We start from the raw sequence: 21,972 nt of genomic DNA, 5'->3' as shown, positions 1-21,972 counted from the left end.
CTGCAGGAGGTGTGCTTATGGCCTTCCATAAGTGACACATGGGTAGCACAGCTATTTCAGTGAAAATTCCAGAACTTCTCTTAGAGCAAAAGGTGGGTCTGTTTGATATTTCTTATTTACTGGATTTCACTGCTTGATTTTGCTAGCGATAAAGTGTCACTCAAAGTGTCACCCATAATACAATCAATTTCCACACATGAGCATGCTGAGACTATAAAAATGTCACGCATAAGGGCTCTGAAAACTTGGCAGATATGTAAAGGATCCCTCTTTAGACAGCATTGGAGACCCTCAACATTTTGAACAGGTGAGGCACCGGGACTGGAGTTGCACACAGCCTAATATGCGTGCATTCCAAACCTTTTAAATGCGACTGGTGATAACGCGTCCAGCCCTTATAAATTACTTGTACCTGGACACGTTGGAGGTCGGTGAATCTTTTAACCGAGTCGGGCTCTCCTCATCCTCAATAGTCGAGTCACTCAGATCAATAATCAATAACTATTGTAATCGGTAATCAATACTCAATTAATAAATCAATATAGCACATCAGAAATCAATAACAGTTGATTTTTCGGCGCACCATGACCTTTCAGTCAGGAATAACCACACCAGTTTATTAAAAGTTAGTGAATTTATTTCCCTATATTAACAAAGCTAGCACAATGTATATATGTCTCAAAACCAATTGATATATGTATATGAACATTACTAGCTGTCCATAACGGCGGAAGAAACGCAATCTACGCAAAATCTGGATAATGATACACTCTGTTATAGCAATGCAAATCACCAATGTGACTAACTGTATTTGACTAATTGCATACATTCGGTCAGCATAACAAGATTTCAATTCTTCATGATACATTGAACGAATACCTCGACTAACCTCTAATTAGCATTGGCATGTGGGACTTCATGCAAAACTAATTTAGTTAACACAAATTTGGAAAACTTCTAGCTAGGACCCTATCAAAATAGCAGTTGGTACCTAAAAGGAAAAACACAATGCATAATACATTTATCCTTTCATATTTACCAAATACAATCAGCATTCAAGAAAAGTCTTCGTCCTTCAGGTACCGGTTGATCAGCATGGGGCAAATTTCAAAGGGGCAAAGTTAAGGGCAAGTTTCCTTGCAGCGGCAAGGAGAATGGGGCAAAGTTACTGCATGGGCAAGACGGGGGCAAATCAAAGTTAAAGTCTCTAGGGTGAGAATTCTTAAAGTCTCTTTCTCTCAGATAGAGAAAAGGGCATCAGGGTGTCGTCCAAAATGGAGTCTGGCATCAGGCTTCAAACTGGCATTGAGGAAAATGGCTGACTTCTCTTTGTCCGGTGGGTTTAAGTAAGAAACATTCCAAATTATGTAGGGTCTTCCATTGGAGGGTTCATAGGTTGGCTTCAAATTGTCCAATCAAAAATTGTCTTTTACTAGCGCCCATTTATGCATACACTGTCCTTGGAGCCTTGGAACACAATTTGTATCATGGTTTGCCAATTATTTTACTATCTGTACCTTCATTGTCCGCACCTGCAGAGACTGACCTTGTATCAAAGGGGATGTAACCGGCCTAGCACGAAACCTTGGAGATAAGTGTACCAGCCAGTTTCTACTGGAAAAAATACAACTTCAAGCAAGAATATATGTTTCATTAGTTCAAGGAAAAAAATCACGCAGTTAGAATTTGAAACCAAGCAACTAGGCCAAAGCCTGTATTAAATTTAAGCTAAGCAAAACAGTTTTTAAACAAGAAATCATGGCATACATTTGCGATTATGACGGATTACTACAATTTTAATACTTTGTGATTAATAAAGCTCGTTTATAATGATGGCGAACTACCCCGAGGGCACAATTTCCCTCGTACATTATTTCTTTTACTAAAATCACACTTCATTATGTGTATTCGATTACACGGTATACATGAATATATGTTGGACCTTCTTTTTCTGCGTCATCAATCCCTCCTCTGATGACTAATTATGTCATCACATCAAATCTACCCACAAATTTTATTCCACTAAAATTCTGTATAGTAATTTGGCACTTCAGTCAATTCCCTTTTTCTTTTAGTCCCTTTTGACTTCTCCCTATATATTTCCACCATTTTGTTCTCTATTTTCTCTTCTCTTTTTCTTTTGTTCCTTGCTTTTAACATTTTGAAAGCTTTCCATATTCCCCAAGAGCCTAATAAACAAATTAATATTATCAATATTCCCTTTACTATTTTTAGTAACAATCCGTTCCAAACGTTGCTGAGCCAATTTCCCACGGAAGCAAATCCCTTTCCAACTTTCTCCCAAACTCCGGGTTCTTTCAATTCCTTTAAATCTACACTTTCTTTAGTTAAATTTGTAAGCATCGTTCTAATTTTTCCACTGTTGTCTGGTATATATGTACAACAGTGACGCGTGCCAAGCATTTTGCAAACGCCGCCATCCTTTGCTAAAAGAATGTCTAAGGCAAGCCGATTTTGAAGAGTCATAGCTCTTTCTGCAGCAAGTTCAGCATCCATCAGGATTATAGCTCCTGAAAACTTTGTCAGCATGTTATCCACAATAGTAGACAACTTTCGTATTTTGATTGAATTCAATATGACTCCTACCGAAGGAATCAATACTCCAAATATATCTCCTACCACACCAGAAGCTGTCTCCCTTTTCTGAACACGATGTGATTCAGACAGCCTTGGAAATTTCTTTAAGTCGTCTAGTTGGTAAACCTTTGGGAACACTATTCCCAAATAACACCTTCCATACCATCCTTTAGGAAGACGATAATAGGCGTTGAGTCCACAAATATAATATACTCCAGGAATAACTGGGTCTTGTCCATTCAGCATGAACGTCCACTTAGATTGAAATGCATACGTATGTTTACATTCACTCGTTCCCACAAAAACTGTGTCATAATATGATGGAAATCTATGTATACAAAATCTTCCTACATGCAATGTATCTAAAGCTATTTTCCCTTGTGTCTTTATTGCAGCAAAAGCATAATTATCTACAGACGTCCTTTCGTGTAATTCCTTCTCTAATTTCTCTTTCATTTCATTCTTCCTATCATCAGTGCGGTCTAAAAATTCAATTTCTACTGGTGAAAGCAAGCATGTAAGGTTCTCTCTATGTGCGTGAGCTGTGTGAAAAGGTGACATTGGTTCGAAGAATTCCCTCATTAATTTGGCATAATAATCTCGAGCTATTTTACTTAAATGCCCTATTATGGGGACATATGCAAAGGTAACATCGTAATTAGTATAGAAATAGTGAATGTCTTTTTGAGCATAAAATCTGGAAGCTACTATACTACATGTAATTCCATACGTAAGAGGCATGCTGTGATACGTTACCCCCTCCACTACTGAGGTAGGTATTTGTGTACACACATAACAATCTTTCGCATCCATGGTCTCAACATACTCACTCAGTAAGCGATAGAAAACGTTAGATGAAAGTTCCTTCTTATCATGCAAGTGTCTCTCGTCTTGCTCGAGTCTCTTCAGAGCTGTTAGTTCAGTAACGATAATAGGTTTAGAAGTAGAAGCATCATTCGTCTCACTCTCACTTTTACCATGCATTCCAAGAACTATTGCTACGATTATTAGTACGCATGCGGTTATTAAGCCTATACACATGTATTTACAATACTTCATTTTACGCTCCTGTGTAGTGAAGCTAGTCATGATCTGTATAGAATCAGAAAGTTGAAGACACTTTATCAAAGCGTGTTTGCAGGTATTTACAAAGCTGAACGAGTTCAATGTTCACACAGTTTTCTTTAGCAGCTTAGTCTCTTATCGGTTAGCAGCGTTGTCTCAAAATCGGTTTCAAAGTCAATCAAGTTAGCAATGTCTTAGCCGGTTGAAAAGTCAATCAAGTTAGCAATGTCTTAGCCGGTTGAAAAGTCAATCAAGTGATCAATGGTTTCAATCAACAGAGTCCATAAAGTTTTTACTTCCAAAATGAAGTTCTGCCTCTTCGTTCTCAAGACTGAGGGATACGAATTCGTCTGACCAATCGTTATTGGCTACGTACGCCCACTCCGGACCGGAATACCTCCTGCTTGGTATCCTTTTTCTTTTCAATTTTGCATCTCTCTTTGATTCTTTCTCACTGGTACTTTCCTCTTTGGCCAAGTCCTTTTCTTCACTTGGTGTTGTTACTACAACAGACACTTCCTTTCTTTTCTCTTTCACTCTTGGCCCTTCACTGTCGTTCAACGTTTCTCTAGTTCTTAATTTTACTGGCGATATACTTGGTCTTCTTTTTGCACTGTGTCCATTTGATGGACCTGCAATCTCTTCTGAAGGAATTTGAGCAGTTTTGTTCTGTTCTGCCGTGTTCCCTCCTTCTGGGGAGTCAATCAGGTTTTCCTTTTCTTTTTCTGTACCGTTTGCTTCTGGGAAAGCCCTCCTCTGATCAGGCTCTCCTGCTTCTTCACCTGTTTCGAGCCCTTTGTCACAGTTACTTTCTTCAGGCTCTTTGTCACTTTCAGCTGCTTCAGGCTCTTTGTTACCTTCAGCTGCTTCGTCGCTGTCTGAGGCTCCTCCTTGGCCTTCCCCAAGTGAATCAGTTTCTTCGTCCTCAGAGAATATTTCTCCCTCCTCTATTTCTGCCTGTTCGCTTCTAGTTCTGTTTCGCTCTGCCTCAGCGCTTAGTACTTTGTTATCAGGTACTGGTAATTTTAGCGCTTCAACTTCCTCATCTGTGGGACACAACACCCTCTTTGTGTGACTGGCGTGAATCCAGTTGGGAACTCCCGCACACTTCACAGCGGTGGTAGTTGTCAAAATCACTTGGAAAGGTCCTTTCCAACGGGGTTCCAAACACGACTTCCTCACGTGCTTCTTTATCACGACCCAGTCACCTGCTTTCAGGGCGTGTCCTGGACCTTGGATCGGTGGCAAGGTGGTTGCCTCCACCTGGTGAGAGAAAGATCGAACCACATCAGCTAGACCTTTGCAGTAGTCTAACACCATATCATCTGTAATATTCAAAAGCGCATTTGCAGGAACTGCTGGAAGTCTCATAGCTCTGGCCATGAGAATCTCGTGTGGGGACAGTCCAGTCTTTCTGTCAGGGGTGTTTCTCATTGACATTAGTACCAAAGGCAATGCGTCAGGCCATTTCAAGTTTGTTGATGCGCATATTTTCGCCATTCTTGATTTCAATGTGCCATTCATTTGCTCCAATAAACCTGATGCTTCAGGGCGGTAGCTACAATGCAGCTTTTGCTCAATGTTCAGTGCTGCACAAAGCAATTTTATTACTTCATTATTGAAGTGTCTTCCCCTATCTGATTCTAAAGAGATCGGGAATCCGAAACGTGGTATTAACTCTCTCAAGAGTAGTTTTGCAACTGTGAGACTGTCATTTCTGCGTGTAGGGTATGCTTCAATCCAGTGACTAAAAATGCACACAACCACCAACACATACTTCAAGCCTCCATGCACAGGCATCTCAATGAAGTCCATTTGCAGCCTGCTGAATGGACCCCCTGCTCTTCCAATGTGGCTCAAATTTACTACGGTTCCCTTCCCTGCGTTCATCTGTTGGCAAATGACGCAACAGTGGCAAACTGCTTCAGCAACTTGATGGAATTTGGGGTTAAACCAATCAGTTTTAAACAACCTAATCATGGCATCCCTCCCAAGATGAGCTTGTCCATGGTAAAATCTGGCTATCTGTGTCAAAAGGCTATTTGGAAGAACGAATTTCCCTTCACTTGAAACACATAATTCATCTAGTCTCTTTACACATTGTGATTTAGTCCACGAGAGTTTCTCATCCTCACTGACATCGTTCTGTAGGGATTTCAATTCGTCCATCGTATCTATCCCCTTTAGAGCAAATATTTCGCTTGGTTCGAGTTCTGGTTCACTTATCAAATTCCATTCATCCCTAAGCAATATACAGTTCAATGCGCAAAACCTTGCGACTTGATCCGCATATCCATTTCCCAGAGAAACATAATCTTGTCCCTTCGAATGTGCACTGCATTTTACCACTGCTACTTCCCCTGGCAATTGAATGGCATTTAACAATTCTCTTATTCTTTCACCGTTTTTCACTGGTGATCCTGAAGAGGTCATGAAGCCTCTCTGTGACCACAGTTGTCCGAAATCATGCACTATTCCAAACCCGTACTGGCTGTCAGTGTAAATGGTAACTTTCATCAATGCAGAGAGTTGGCAAGCTCTAGTAAGGGCTACCAATTCTGCTACTTGTGCAGAGTAAACTCCTTGAAGCCAAGATGCTTCCAAAACACCTGTTACTGTGCATACAGCGTACCCTGCTTTCAATACACCCAGTGCATCTCTTAAACATGAACCATCAACAAAAATAATTTGATCATTTTCTTCCAATCGGGTATCTTTGATATCAGGTCTTGGTTTGGTGCAAAATTCAGTCACCTGAAGACAGTCGTGCTCGATGTCTTCAGCGTTCTCAATTTCAGCATTTTCACTGGGAAACAAGGTTGCTGGATTCAACGTAGTGCACCTTTTCAGCTGCACATTAGGTGATCCCAGAATTATTGTTTCGTACCTTGTGAGTCTAGCACCAGTCATGTGCTGTGTTCGGGAACGTGTCAAAAGTATCTCGACTGAGTGAGGGACCATGACTGTTAAAGGGTGTCCCATCACTATTCCTTCACTCTGAGTGAGGCTGATACCAACTGCGGCTACGGCGCGCAAGCACCCTGGCAGTGCTGCTGCGACCGGATCCAAAGTAGCTGAAAAATATGCTACCGGACTGTTTACGCCACCATGGGCTTGGGTCAAGACAGACAAGGAACATGCATCACGTTCATGACAAAACAATGTGAAAGGCTTTGTGTAGTCAGGCATACCTAAAGCTGGAGCCCTGCACATGCATTCTTTCAATTCAATAAAAGCATCCATCTCTTCTCCTTTCAGTTCAATTTCATCCAATGCATCCTTCTGGATCAGTTTCAGTAAAGGTTTTGCTAGGGTTGAGAAGTTGGGAATCCATTGGCGACAGTAGCTCACCATTCCCAAAAACTTTCTCACCTCCCTCCTCATCTTTGGGGGACTCATTTGAAGTACACTTGTTATTCTTTCCTTCATTATTCTCCGTGACCCTTTTTCTATTTGGTGACCCAAATATTTCACTTTCTTCTGACAGAACTGTAATTTTGAAAGAGACACCTTGTGTCCATTCCTTCCCAAATGGTTCAATAGGGCAATGGTGTCGGCTGTGCAGTCACTTTCTGTCTTGGATGCAATCAGTAAGTCATCAATGTACTGTACTAGGGTTGACTCGAATGGCAATTCTAATGCTTCCAAGTCTTTCTTTAGAATCTGATTGAAAATTGACGGTGACTCCGAAAACCCTTGAGGAATTCGACACCAACTGTAAACTCTGTCTAAGAATTTGAAACAAAAGAGAAATTGGCTGTCCTCATGAAGAGGCACCGAAAAGAATGCTTGTGACAAGTCGATGACTGAGAACCACTCGGCATCGCAAGGGACTTGAAACATTATCACAGCTGGATTTGGTACTACAGGGCAGCATTTAATTATTATGTCATTTATTTTCCTCAAGTCCTGCACAATTCGTACCTTTCCACTTGGCTTTATTAGTCCCATAATTGGTGAATTACATGGACTGCTTAACACTTCTTTCAGTACTCCCTGCTTTACAAACTCATCAATGAGTTGGGCGACTTTCATGAGGGTGTCTTGTGCCATATGGTACTGTGGGGTCTGGGGAAAGGTTACATTGGGTTTTACAGTCACTTTCACTGGTTCCACTCCTTTCACCAATCCCACCTCTTTTCCTGTCATATCCCACACTTCTTTTCCGACTGTTTCCTGTAACTCAGCTGGAATATCTGCTTCAGTGATCATCGGAAAAAGGGTAATCAGAGGATACTCTTCATCGACAGTCTCCATCTCATCCCCTTCTACACTGTCCTCTTCTTCCCCATCACTGCTCGTCTGAATTCTAATTCCATCGTTCGAACACATAATCGAACATCCCAATTTGCACAATAGGTCTCTCCCTAACAGTGATATCGGGCTTGAGTCACATACCACAAAATTATGTGACCCTTGATAGTTACCAATTCTGACTTGTACTGGATCTGTGATTGGGTTCGTCAGGTACCTGTTTGCTACTCCCACTACTTGAACTGTTCTCCCTGAAAGTGGCAGATTTGGCACTTCAATGCTCCTAACAGTTGAACGTGTAGCTCCTGTGTCAACCAAGAATGAAACGCGATGACCCATAACTCTTCCCTCCACATACGGACCCTTTTGATCAACTTCCAAAGATGCTGCAAGCACACAATTTCCCTCCTCATCTGAACTTCCACTCTCCCATACATCGTTTTTTCCATTCTCGCTGTGTAGTGGGAATTGGTGTACTGTGTCATTTTGACTCATTCCCTGACCCGTGACCTGTTGAGGAAGCATTGCTTGCTGCTGATTCATTGGTGCTAAGGGTATTTGCATTTGCTGATTAGGTACCATAGGAAACTGCTGTTGCATTGGCTGCAATTGTGTCATTTGCACACGAGGCATTTGCACCAGTTGCGGTTGCATGGGTTGTAGACCCTGCATCTGGTTCATATTGTTTTGAAAATTTGGGTTCGGACCTCTCAGTTTCGGTCCTCTCATAGTCTGAAATGCATTGACATCATTGTTTTGCTGACCTACACCTTCCTGCACCATCATTGGGCACTCCCGTTTCCAATGCCCGACGATTCCGCACGTGTGACATGGCATCACCTTCTTCATTGCCTGTATACCATTTGGAATCATATCGGTATTCAAATCAGGACCATTATTCACAAACCCTCCTCGGCCTCTGCCTCTCATCTGCGGCTGAAACATAGCATTTCCCTGTTGCTGCTGCTGCGGCATCTGTTGTTGAAAACCTTGCAAACCTTGTAAACCTGTCTGAGCTGCTCTGAGCTGCATCACCATCACCTTTTCCTTCAATCTTTTCTGCTTTGTCTCAATCTCATCACTGCAGTATTTTGCATAATTCAACACTTCATCGATCGACTTTGACTGCCAACAAATCAAATGCGATTTAATCATCTGGCTATTTTCGGGTCTCAGCCCTTCCACAAACCTGAACACAAAATGGAGCATGTCTTTTGGCTCAATTGTTTCCGTGCCACTATAATTTTTAAACGCTTTCAACAACCTCTCATAATACGCATGTATAGATTCTTTAACCTCTTGAGCGGTCCTGTCAATCCTTTGCCAATCCACATTTTTTGACGCAACCTTGGTTTTCAAGTGCTCGATCACCTTGTGGTACAAACTCATTACCGTAGGTGATGGCGCACCTGTGTCCCTATCTCTCTCTGGTTCACTCGTTGGCCAACCTACAGCCCTTTTACAATCTTCCCACAAATCAGCTGGAACCACAATTTCAAATAAGGTATTCAGGTCTTCCCAGAGACACTTCGCGAGTTTCACAAATCTATCCGTTTGTTGATACCACTCAATCGGCTTCTCTCTTAATTTGGGAAAGTCATCCGTAAAGGATTGAATATCGCACCTGTGCCATGGTACATGCACAAGTTTTCCCCCTGCTGTCTCTCTCATTGGTAGCATGGTTATCAGATCGTCATTTTCTTGTTTTTTCTCACTTCGTTCTGAAGTATTTTCCTTCTTTTTATCCTTTTTATTGACCCACCTGCTTTCCCACTTGTCTAAACATCTCCAAACCTGTGCACTCTGCAGTATCTCTTTAAGGTGTGTTTTCATCCCTGCGGATCTCATGTGTTCAAAATCTTTTGTCTCAAAGTCTAACCTGTAACTTCTGCTCAGGTGTTTAGTCTTACCTATATCAATCTCGTTTCTGTCTGCAATTTCTTGTAACTTCTTATGTATGTTGCTCACTTCTCTTGTAATCCTAGGGCACATGTATCTTAGTTCTTCCTCTGTGTATGATTCTAATCTGTTCAAACCCATTGTTCCCTCTACCAGTTCATCTGCCTCCATACCCAACCTTATCTTATTCAGGTATTCTTCTCCCTTCCCACTAGATGTACTCTGTGGGGAATTCAGGCTGTTGAACCATTGTGTTAACTGTTGCGTGTCCAGTCCCATCAGTGTAGCAGTTACATCAACTGCCATTGACGGTTTCTGTAATGTTTCAGTCTGTGAGGTTAACGGTACTAATAGTGGTGGATGTGACCTTACCACGGTTGACGGAGCACAAATTGGAATTGGACTAAATTCCGACAAGGACCCAGATCCATTTGGCAGTGCCACTATCGGAGTTGTCTCTGGAGTGGTTTCTATGCATCTCCTCCCTGTCCCATTCTGCATCATTAACCCTTGGTCGCTGGTGCTTGAATTTGCCTGTATGTACAGTGGTACTGGTGGACCTACAGTGATAGGTAGAGATATCGCGTCTGGATTCTGTCTGTTCCCCGAATTCTGTGGCATGTTAATCCCCACATTGTGGTTCATCATTGCTGGCATACCTAACTGGCTTTCTACTACTCGCACTTCTTGTGTCTGCTTTTGGGGCATCGAGAACTGTGTTGATTCAGCTTGAATCAATAGTTTTGTCCTCCCTGCGCCATTGAATCGGAAGTCATTCCCACATTATGCTCATCACAGCAGTGCCTTTGAACCTGTGGCTGATAGTTATCAGCAGGTTTCAATGTTGGCACGTCTGGGTACATTCTCTGAATCCGTGGTATTCGTGGTGAGAAAGGCATGTCAGAGCTGCTCGGCCTCTGAGATCTTCTCAAATTTGGTGTTACATTACCCTGTATTGGTTCTGGAGGGGCAGTACTAATGCTTGAGCCTTTTTCGCTTTCCACATATGGCGGTGGGCGATCATTCAGCAATTGTATAATGAACTCCTCATCATCTGACTCGTCTCCCCTTTTCGAGTTTCTATTGCTCTCTCCCTCTCTGGACTGACTCCTGTTTGTCTTATAGGTGGCTTTCCTTCCTTCCGTCTCCGCTTCCTCGGCAATCGCTGGAAACAATTTAATTCCCTGTAATACGTCTGATCTCCAAACCTTTTGTGTGCTGTCCCATCTAGCATCCGCTAGTGTCTTTTCTACTTTTCTTATTCTTGTCTCAAATTTCTTTTGTTGTTGGTTTCTAGCTATTAGCTCCCAAATTGCTAATGCCTCAAACTGTGCTGGCCTTGGAGGTACTTTCATGTCGTATAACGCAAATCTCAGATTTTCTAAAACCCTTAAATTAAACGACCCGTGGATAGGGAACGCTACACTTCCATGTTTCTCTGTTAATTTGCACCATTGTTTTAGCCAAAGACATGGCGCTACACCCTTTTCTTCAATGACGATGTAAGCTGGTGTACCCTCAGGCGGTGTTTCTTCTCCTACATTGGCTTTAATATAAACATCTTGTAATGATGTAACATGGCTCCATGTCAGAACACTGGGCATGGAACCAGCTTGTTCTGAGGTTCTGTCATGCAGGGTTCTCTGCATGACAGTTGATATGCTGGCTGTTGGTTGAGGCTGTAATAAATACCTCCTACCACATATCTTCATCTGGTGTGGACTCACTTTATTACACTGGCGATGCTTGGGCGGAGAAAGGAACACAGAGGAAGGGACAGCCTCAACAACAACAAAGAAGGAAGAGCTTGGATTATTTAAGAGAAAAACGGAGATAACTTACAGAGACGTGCTGGGAGAGGATCGAGCGTCTTGCAGCATGTTCTAGCGGAGAAAAGTGTGAAATTGCGGTTGTAGGGGCTTTGTGGAAAGCTGTTTGAGCGTTTACTGAGGATCAAAGTGGTCTCTGTATGCTTCAGGACATCAGAAGGTCAGTGAGCAATTGGAAAAGGACTGAAAGCTGTGGGAATTGTTGGCGGCCATCTTGAGTGTGGTGAAAGGAGAAAAACAAGCCAGATTGACTGAAGAAAATAGACTGGATGTTTGGTTGCGGCCATTTTGAGTGAGGAAAACGATCCGAGTTTGCTCAAAGAGAAAGCAAGCCCAACTGCCTGAAGAAAACGGACCAAATGTTTCGTGGCGGCCATCTTAGATGAGGAAGAAGGATTTTTTTTTTATTTAATTTTTTTTTTTTTTTACAGCGCAATTGTTGGAGGACATCGAAGAAGAACATCGACGGTCTATTGGAAGTTGAAACTTAGACGGAGACTGGATAAGGATCACTATATTGGTTTGTGGTCACGGGAATATACATTTCTTTGGAAACTTTATTGCACTTGTGGAATACAAGTATTAGGCGTTGTAAAATGAATTAAACTGAAAAGGTCGTCTCTGCGGTGACAAACACACCTGAAGACCCGTGTTTGATATAGCGGCATCGTGCTGGGACATACAGGGACTGGCACACCTTTTGGACTTTAAGTACTTTTAGCAACTAGTAGGGTTTGGAATATATTGTGGGGAAGAAGTGTTTTACACCTCTTGTGAGTATGCAGAATGTTACGGCACCGTCGTTTTTCTTGTCAGATCCAGGAGAACCGGTTATTAAGTGGAAGAAATGGAAAAAGATTTTTGAGAATTATGCCAGGGTGTGTGGTACGAATTTGAGTGGTGAAAGGAAGCAGGCACTTTTGTTACATTGTTTAGGGGGTGAAGGACAGGAGGTGTTGGAAAATCTACCTCCATTGTCGCAAGCTGATCAGAGGGGGTTGAATGAATATGAAATATGTGCAAGACAACTAGATTTACATTACTTGCCAAAGATTAGTACTATTATGGAAAGGTACCATTTTGGTTTGCGGGAGCAAGGGAAAGAGGAGAGTGTTTAAGAATATATTACGGCTTTACGGAAGTTGGCTTCAAGTTGTAAATTTGGGGCGTTGGTAGAAGAAAGGATTAGAGATCAGTTTGTGCTGAGGTGTTGCAGTGATAAAGTGAGGGAAGAACTCTGGCTAAAGGACGAGCCACCGTTGGATGAGGTTGTTAGTATTGCAAAAAGGGTAGAGCATATGTTAAAGTGTGTTGGAGAACTAAGTAAAGCACATAAAGAAGACAAGGTCAGTGTAAAAGCACAAGAAGTGGAGTGTCAAGTCATACAAAAAGATGAGAAGGAAAAAGTATGAGGGTGTCCGTGAGAAAGGTGTTGTAATAGAAAATAGCGCAGGAAAGACACAGGGGAATAGGAGGTTTGCAACACCTTTTCAAGGAAATTGTTACAGATGTGGAAGATTTGGACACATGGCTAATGCAAGTGAGTGTCCTGCTAATAGGATTACTTGTAATGTTTGCGGAAAAAGAGGACATTTTGGAAAAAATTGTAGGATGAGGAATAGGAGAGATTCTAGATCAGAAATAAAGGAAGTCAGTTTTCAAGTTAGTGAGAGTGAGGTGGAACATCCCTCTGAGTGGGTTTTGGTGGGGGATGTTAGAGTCAAAATGAAATTTGATTTGTGCTCTCACATCACGTTTCTCTCAAAGGATTTTTTTTATGAAGAATTTTCAAGGAAGGAAGAAACTGTTCAAACCTAATATTAAACCTACGGGTTATGGTGGGTTGCCAATTAAGTTATTAGGTTATTTTGATGACTGCATTGAGTACAATGGTAGGTTCACTGATGCTAGGATTTATGTTGCTGAGAGGGGTGATAATTTGTTGAGCTGGAGTCATCAAGCACGCTTGGGTGTCATTCTCAATCCTAATGCACATCCATCTGTTCAGGTACAATCTATTGAGGGTGACGAAAACAAGTTTGTGAGAGCTTTTGGTGAATTGTTCAGTGACACCTTGGGGTGTTTAAAGGGGTACAATCACCATATTAAGTTGAAACAGGGCGCAGTACCAGTTGTGGCAAAAGTTAGACGCATTCCCATTTGTATCCAAGACGCTGTACAAAAAGAGATAGATAAATTGTTGTCCACTGGTGTTATACAGCCTGTAGAGGCAACGGAGTGGTTAGCTCCCATTGTTGTGGCACGTAAACCAAATAATGAAATCCGTCTATGTGTGGATCTTCGTGCCTTAAATAAAGAAGTGGTGGTTGACAAGTTCCCACTTCCCAATATTGAGGAATTAGTATCATCGTTGGATGGTGCTTGCTATTTTACCACTCTGGATATGGCATCAGCATACCATCAGGTTCCGTTGAGTAAAGAGTGTCAAGAATTAACGGCTTTTATTACGCCAATGGGGGCCTTCAAGTTTTTGCGTATGCCGTTTGGGCTGGTTTCTGCGGCCTCAGTATTCCAGAGGATTATGGAAGATCTTTTTAAAGGCATTTCAGGCGTAAAGTGCTACCAGGATGATGTATTAATATGTGGGAGAAACGTGAGAGAACATGATGAGAGGGTGCATGCTGTGCTTAAAAGGATGCTTGATGCTGGGTTATCTCTTAGGCGAAGCAAATGTAAATTTGGAGTCACTGAACTGGACCATTTGGGTCATCATATTTCACGGCAGGGGGTGAGTCCTAAAATGTTAAAAGAACCGTGTACAAAAGATGAGGTTTCTTCATTCTTAGGTATGGCAGAATTTTATAACAAATTTATACGAAATTTTGCAGATAAGACAGTAAATCTAAGGAAGTTGATGTGTAAGAATGCAGAGTTTGTTTGGATGGAAGAGTGTGGTACAGAATTTAAACAAGTAAAAAATGATCTCAGGAATGCACCAAACTTACAAGCTTTTGTACCTGGGAATCCCACTTTCATTGTTACTGATGCGAGTATAAAGGGGCTGGGTGCTCTTCTTTTTCAGATCAGGAAGGGCCAAGAGGTGCTAATAGCTTGTGCTTCAAGATGCTTGAACGGGGCAGAGATATGTTATTCTGTTATAGAGAAGGAAGCGTTGGCAATATTCTGGGCCATAAACAAGTTCAGAAAATTTGTGTGGGGATCTTCTTTCGTAGTCAGGTCTGATCATAAACCCCTGAAAGAAATTTTTGAGAAGAAGGGTTTGGACTCGATTTCCTCGAGGATCAGGAGATGGGTCATTTCCTTACAGGAGTATAACTTCATGTTTGAATACATTCCGGGAAAGACAAATGTAACGGCAGACTGTCTGTCGAGATTGGTGGAGGTGGTAGAGAATGATAAATCTCAGGATGAAAATGATCAATGTGATGCTGAGTGTGGCATAAGAGTTTGTGATGTTACGCTGGGGGCTGTAAAGGAAGATGAATGGAGGGATGAGTTGCAAAAGGATAGTGAATTGTGTTCTGTGATGTCTCTTTTGGATCAGCATAAGTCTCGAAGTCTGGTTAAACTTTGGTCGTTAGTTGCGAATGAGTTAGCCGTTGTTGATGGTGTTCTAATGAGGGGCACAAGAATGATTCCCCCATTGAGTTTGAGAGAAGTCATCGTGAACATGGCTCATGAAGGGCATATGGGCATTTCTAAAACCAAAGAGCGCATCCGTCAGGATTTCTGGTGGCCTGGATTAGATTTGATGGTGGAACGTACTGTTAGGGAGTGTACACCTTATCAAGCTAGTGATAAGGTACTCAAACCAAGATGTTCACCTATGGTTTGTAGAAGTTTACCAAAAAGTCCATGGGATGAATTAGCTATCGATATTGTGGGGCCATTGCATGGAGAACATCAGACTCCTTACCTGTTGGTGTTGCTGGATTTGTATTCACGATGGGTGGAGGTGAGTTTGGTGAGAGAGATCACTTCTCAATCTGTGATCAGTTTTTTAGAATCTGTGTTCAAACGCAAGAGTTTTCCTAACTCTATTCTTTCTGACAATGGTCCGCAGTTCTGTTCTGCTCAGATGGAGGAGTATTTTGTAAAATGTGGAATTGTACATAAAAAAATTGCGTTATATCATCCAGAGGCGAATGGTGCTTTGGAGAGATTTAACAGGACTTTAAAGGAGAGTATACAATTAGCAAAGGTAAACTGTTTAGATTGGAGAAAAGAACTGCAGGGTCGTATAACAGCTTACAGGTACACTCCTCATGCATCAACCGGGAAGACTCCTTTTGAACTGCTCAGGGGAAGGTCTCCAAATACTTGTTTGTGTCCTGGCTGGATGGTTGCTGGGAAGGGTTTGAAAAACAAGGGTATTGGGGAATGGAGAGACAAAGAAGTGTCTCTGCAAAGCAAAAGGAAGATGTATGTTGATAAAAGGAATAATGCGAAAGTTACAAATTTTGAGGTTGGAGATAAAGTAAAGGTCAAAGCTCCTGATGGGTGTCAAAATTGGTCAAAATATACCTCTCCAAAAACTATCATTAAGCTGTTTAAAAATGCTGTCAAGACGGATGATGGTCGCATCTGGAATCATAGTCGTGTAGCACATTTTGGGGGGTGTGGTGTGGCCGACAGGAGAGATGATACTTCTTATCGTTTTCCCTCTGACATTGATTTAAGGTCTGATAATACTCGTAGGAGTGTCAGAACACGCAGGTTTCCTTTACATTTGCGTGATTTTGTGTAGTTCTTTCTACCCTCTTTTTCTTTCTGTTCAAATGTGTTTTTGTTCTCATGTTATTTCTGTTCTAATGTAAAGAGGAAGAAGTGTAATGATGTAACATGGCTCCATGCCAGAACACTGGGCATGGAACCAGCTTGTTCTGAGGTTCTGTCATGCAGGGTTCTCTGCATGACAGTTGATATGCTGGCTGTTGGTTGAGGCTGTAATAAATACCTCCTACCACATATCTTCATCTGGTGTGGACTCACTTTATTACACATCTCCCCTCATGGCACTCTTGAATGCTTTGAAAAATTTAATCTTTCCGTCTTTTGTTTTTCTAAAATATGTAATCAATAAGTGACTTTAATTCCCGGAATACTCTTCGCTTGCCTTTCCCCTTCCAATTGCGCTTCACGGACTGCGTCCAATCCGTGCGCGACCCTTCTCACCAACCGACCTATCCCAGCGCGGCTCCTAGTGACGTCACACTCACACACTGCGGCTGACAAAGTCCAGCGGCTTGTCCTCTTTTCATTTGGCTTCACTCATAAACTAATTTCTGCAATATAACGCAAGCACTTTACCAAAAGAACAAAACAGATCTGTCGGTTTACTACCGGAAAGGTACTACAATCGCTTCAGAAACCTTAGGGATTTTTCACTAGCCTCGGCAGTTATTCCATCTTTCTCGGTTTCCCACTTTCGCAAGCAAAATTTGACCCGCAAACTTTACTCTCAACTGATCAATGAACTATTCTAGTGCACTTTAGAATTCGTCAAATCTCAAAGTCGAAGTTTTCTTTCACTCTGCAACATTCATACCGACTTGTTGACCACGCCCGATCAACCTATTAAACCTGAGCAGATCACAACATCAAATAAGTGTCACATACACTTTTCAACATACTCCGGAGTCTCTAGACCTCGCAGGGCCCGTCTCAACATCAACAACCACGTGGACAATTTTTCTGCTCAAAGCGCTACACACACGTGAAGTTTGACGACTTCCCTACTCTCACACCTTTGGAGGAACACTCCTCTATTATCTTTTAACTCCTTAAATCCTCACAAACTTCTCAATTAATCTGCGGCGATAAGCTGTGCAAGCGCAAAACCCTAACTCCACTCATACCGTCACTAGAAACGCCAAAACCATTCTCACACCTCCATGTCCTCCATTCGCAAGCTCCGAGATCCCGGGTAAGTCATTGGGGACTTAGGGCATCATCATCTCTCCAACTTGTTTTATCAAAGAAAATTCTAACCTGACTCTGTCTATTGTTCGGATGGGGTCCCAAAGGGCTAAACCATCAATCTCTGCTACCATCTACTGATAACAGCCCTTATAAATTACTTGTACCTGGACACGTTGGAGGTCGGTGAATCTTTTAACCGAGTCGGGCTCTCCTCATCCTCAATAGTCGAGTCACTCAGATCAATAATCAATAACTATTGTAATCGGTAATCAATACTCAATTAATAAATCAATATAGCACATCAGAAATCAATAACAGTTGATATTTCGGCGCACCATGACCTTTCAGTCAGGAATAACCACACCAGTTTATTAAAAGTTAGTGAATTTATTTCCCTATATTAACAAAGCTAGCACGATGTATATATGTCTCAAAACCAATTGATATATGTGTATGAACATTACTAGCTGTCCATAACGGTGGAAGATACGCAATCTACGCAAAATCTGGATAATGATACACTCTGTTATAGCAATGCAAATCACCAATGTGACTAACTGTATTTGACTAATTGCATACATTCGGTCAGCATAACAAGATTTCAATTCTTCATGATACATTGAACGAATACCTCGACTAACCTCTAATTAGCATTGGCATGTGGGACTTCATGCAAAACGAATTTAGTTAACACAAATTTGGAAAACTTCTAGCTAGGACCCTATCAAAATAGCAGGAAAAACACAATGCATAATACATTTATCCTTTCATATTTACCAAATACAATCAGCATTCAAGAAAAGTCTTCGTCCTTCAGGTACCGGTTGATCAGCATGGGGCAAATTTCAAAGGGGCAAAGTTAAGGGCAAGTTTCCTTGCAGCGGCAAGGAGAATGGGGCAAAGTTACTGCATGGGCAAGACGGGGGCAAATCAAAGTTAAAGTCTCTAGGGTGAGAATTCTTAAAGTCTCTTTCTCTCAGATAGAGAAAAGGGCATCAGGGTGTCGTCCAAAATGGAGTCTGGCATCAGGCTTCAAACTGGCATCGAGGAAAATGGCTGACTTCTCTTTGTCCGGTGGGTTTAAGTAAGAAACATTCCAAATTCTGTAGGGTCTTCCATTGGAGGGTTCATAGGTTAGCTTCAAATTGTCCAATCAAAAATTGTCTTTTACTAGCGCCCATTTATGCATACACTGTCCTTGGAGCCTTGGAACACAATTTGTATCATGGTTTGCCAATTATTTTACTATCTGTACCTTCATTGTCCGCACCTGCAGAGACTGACCTTGTATCAAAGGGGATGTAACCGGCCTAGCACGAAACCTTGGAGATAAGTGTACCAGCCAGTTTCTACTGGAAAAAATACAACTTCAAGCAAGAATATATGTTTCATTAGTTCAAGGAAAAAAATCACGCAGTTAGAATTTGAAACCAAGCAACTAGGCCAAAGCCTGTATTAAATTTAAGCTAAGCAAAACAGTTTTCAAACAAGAAATCATGGCATACATTTGCGATTATGACGGATTACTACAATTTTAATACTTCGTGATTAATAAAGCTCGTTTATAATGATGGCGAACTACCCCGAGGGCACAATTTCCCTCGTACATTATTTCTTTTACTAAAATCACACTTCATTATGTGTATTCGATTACACGGTATACATGAATATATGTCGGACCTTCTTTTTCTGCGTCATCACTGGCACCTTTGTGCATGTCTCGAGCATAGTTACATAGGCTGTGCCTAGGCTGCTCCAAATAACACTGGCCTACTAGAGGTTACTGCAGTTCCTCAAAACATGGAAAACTTAAGCATCAACACAAACAGCAGGTTTCTTGAGTGATGGCAGCAGGATTTTCACGGTGTTGACATGGAATATCGCTTAAGTGAGAATGGTGTCAGAACCTCCATATTCATCATCCAGGGAGCTCTCTAGAAGCTACAGGTCCCTCGCGCTTCAAGTGTGCATGTTCTGTGGGTGATGCAAGCTTGTACAACTCTGCCCCGCTAAATCTGCTCTGCAAAAAATGAGAGCTTGCAATTACTGCCCTCTGTGTACTTTCCTATTGCCATTCTGGCCTTTTCTTTGAAGAGAACAGCATGTGCTGGTGCTACCATAGCTGTACCTGCCCTTTGTAGAGAGGACAACTTGCACTGTTTTTGCACAGGGTGTTGCTGTTCTATAAACAGTGGTGTTTTCATCTCCTGCCTCATGGCGCGCATACAAAAAATGATCCACATTGCCAATGCTTGTGTTTTATTTCATGATAGGAGTGAATGAGTATGTGAGCAGGGTTTACTTTTGGTTTCACACATCAAACAAGCAGTTTTTGAAATGGAGTAGGCAACTTTGCAACCTTTTACAAACTACCCAATACCACGTCAACTTTATTGATTCAGCTTTAGAAATGTAAGCAATACAATATAAAAACCAGGCCAGGGGATCACAAAAGGGAAATCATTCACAAAACCAGCTAAAATGCATTATAAAATTGATATTCGTTTTATATTTTAGACTTTTCTGCTCTCCAATACTGCAATTCAACAAACACTTCTCCTAAGGATTGCACATAAAATAAGACCAAATCTGAAATACAAACCGATCAAAGGCATGTCAAATTTGGATGGGCTGTCGATTGAGCTAGCAATTGATTTCAGGTCATGTATAATACATCCAGCCAACTTTGACATTTTAGCTAATGGTGCTTTGCGTGCTAATGTTTTGAGGCTATAATGAAACAGTTAAAAGTAAACTACAAGTTCCACAAGGCAACATGTTCTTGCCTAGAAAAATATATCTTAGTTTCCTGTGCCATAGTGCCAAAGCACAGAGTTGTGAAAGATGAATTATATTAGTATCTGGCTTTATTTTTTCTTGAAGTTAGTCACAGGTTAAACAGCCCATTGGATGAGAAAGCAGAGACAGACTTTTATTTCGGATGCAAATGAGAGCATCTCCTACTAATGGACTAATATTATCACTCCTTCGAAAACTTCCATGCTAGAAGGCCTCATTTCACAGAACAGTTAGAGCATCAGCAGTTAGACATGTAGAGTCATAGAGTAAGGTAAAATGAATGACCTTTAACGTCAGATTCTCGAACCCATCCCTGGGGTTTGTACGACTTAAGTGTCACATTTACAACATCGCTGTGATGCTCCTTGCAGTGAGCAAGTGCAGCACATGTTGCCCCGCGATGGCTTCCTTTGCTGTGGTGGACTTCAGGCGGGGGTGCCTCCACGGACAGCGGGCCTGTTGCATCCATGATACTGGCAGGGTTCGTTCCTTCTACTGCACACGAGCGCTCCGGCAAGTGACCTTCAACATCGATTGTAGGCACATCGATCGCCTTCAAGGTGAGCCCCTTTTTCCGGGAGCACCGCTCCCAGCTAAGCTAGTGAGCCAGAGAGTACAATTGCCTAACCACCCCTTCGATTATAGAATCACTGAGCCCACTATGAGTTGGAAGTGCGTAGGAGGCACTCAAAACTGGGACCTGTGTGCAATATATGTAATTTACGTCATGCTGTTCAAGCCTTTGCTGCATTTTCAGCTGCCCACATTTCACTGAATGTAATCCCTTCAGCTACTGAGGCCGAGTATCCCACTTTTGTTGTTGCCTACGAGCAGACTTTCAGTTCTTTTCAGCAAAGTCCTAATTCAATTGCCCCCATTTTGGGTTTTTATTGGTCTCCAGGCCACATGTTTTTCTCCCACATGGCAGCTATCTTCTTTCTACCCTTCAATCTTTCTCAAAACAAACAAGCATTTGCAGTGCAATAGGTCTCACATTCATTTGAGTTGGAACTATTGGCATTGTAAATACATAACTGGACTTTTTTTGCCTTATTAATTGCTCAACCTGGCCTCATATTTTGGTCCATTCTGTCACATAATTTCAGTGGCCCTGCATATATATAAAGGGCTAGTAGGCCTACTCAAATATTTTTTTAAACAAGACCCTTAAAACACAAACTACTCCCAGCTGCAAAACATATTTATTTGCCAGTTGGTAGAGGCGACATTGTCCGCGGGGCAATGAATAGATAATTGTGCTCCAAGAATGTGTGCTTACTGGATCACTGTCCTTTTATTGCAGTCTGGGGAGTTGAACAAAATTCCCATGATTTTTCACACGATTGAGGAGAGCCATGTCACATGATATTAATGATATTATTGATAATCAGTCAGTCTCGAACTGAAATATTAGTTGAAAAATATTGACCATTGTACAGCATATTCAACTGTAAGTTCTCCTCGAGGTAAGTTTTATAAATACATGCACACACAGCTCAAGTTTCGCAGACTCAAACGTGTGTAGTTCATCTAGTAAAGTTTCTGCTTTATATATACACAGCTTGTATCACGTTATAAAAATAAAACTACAAGTCCCAGGATGCAAAGCTGAAACATAAACTAA

Source organism: Pleurodeles waltl, chromosome 11 (genome assembly GCF_031143425.1).
Source record: "Pleurodeles waltl isolate 20211129_DDA chromosome 11, aPleWal1.hap1.20221129, whole genome shotgun sequence".
In the NCBI taxonomy this organism is placed as follows: Eukaryota; Metazoa; Chordata; class Amphibia; order Caudata; family Salamandridae; genus Pleurodeles; species Pleurodeles waltl.
The sequence above is the reverse complement of the archived record's forward strand: the minus strand, read 5'-3'. Positions refer to the sequence as shown.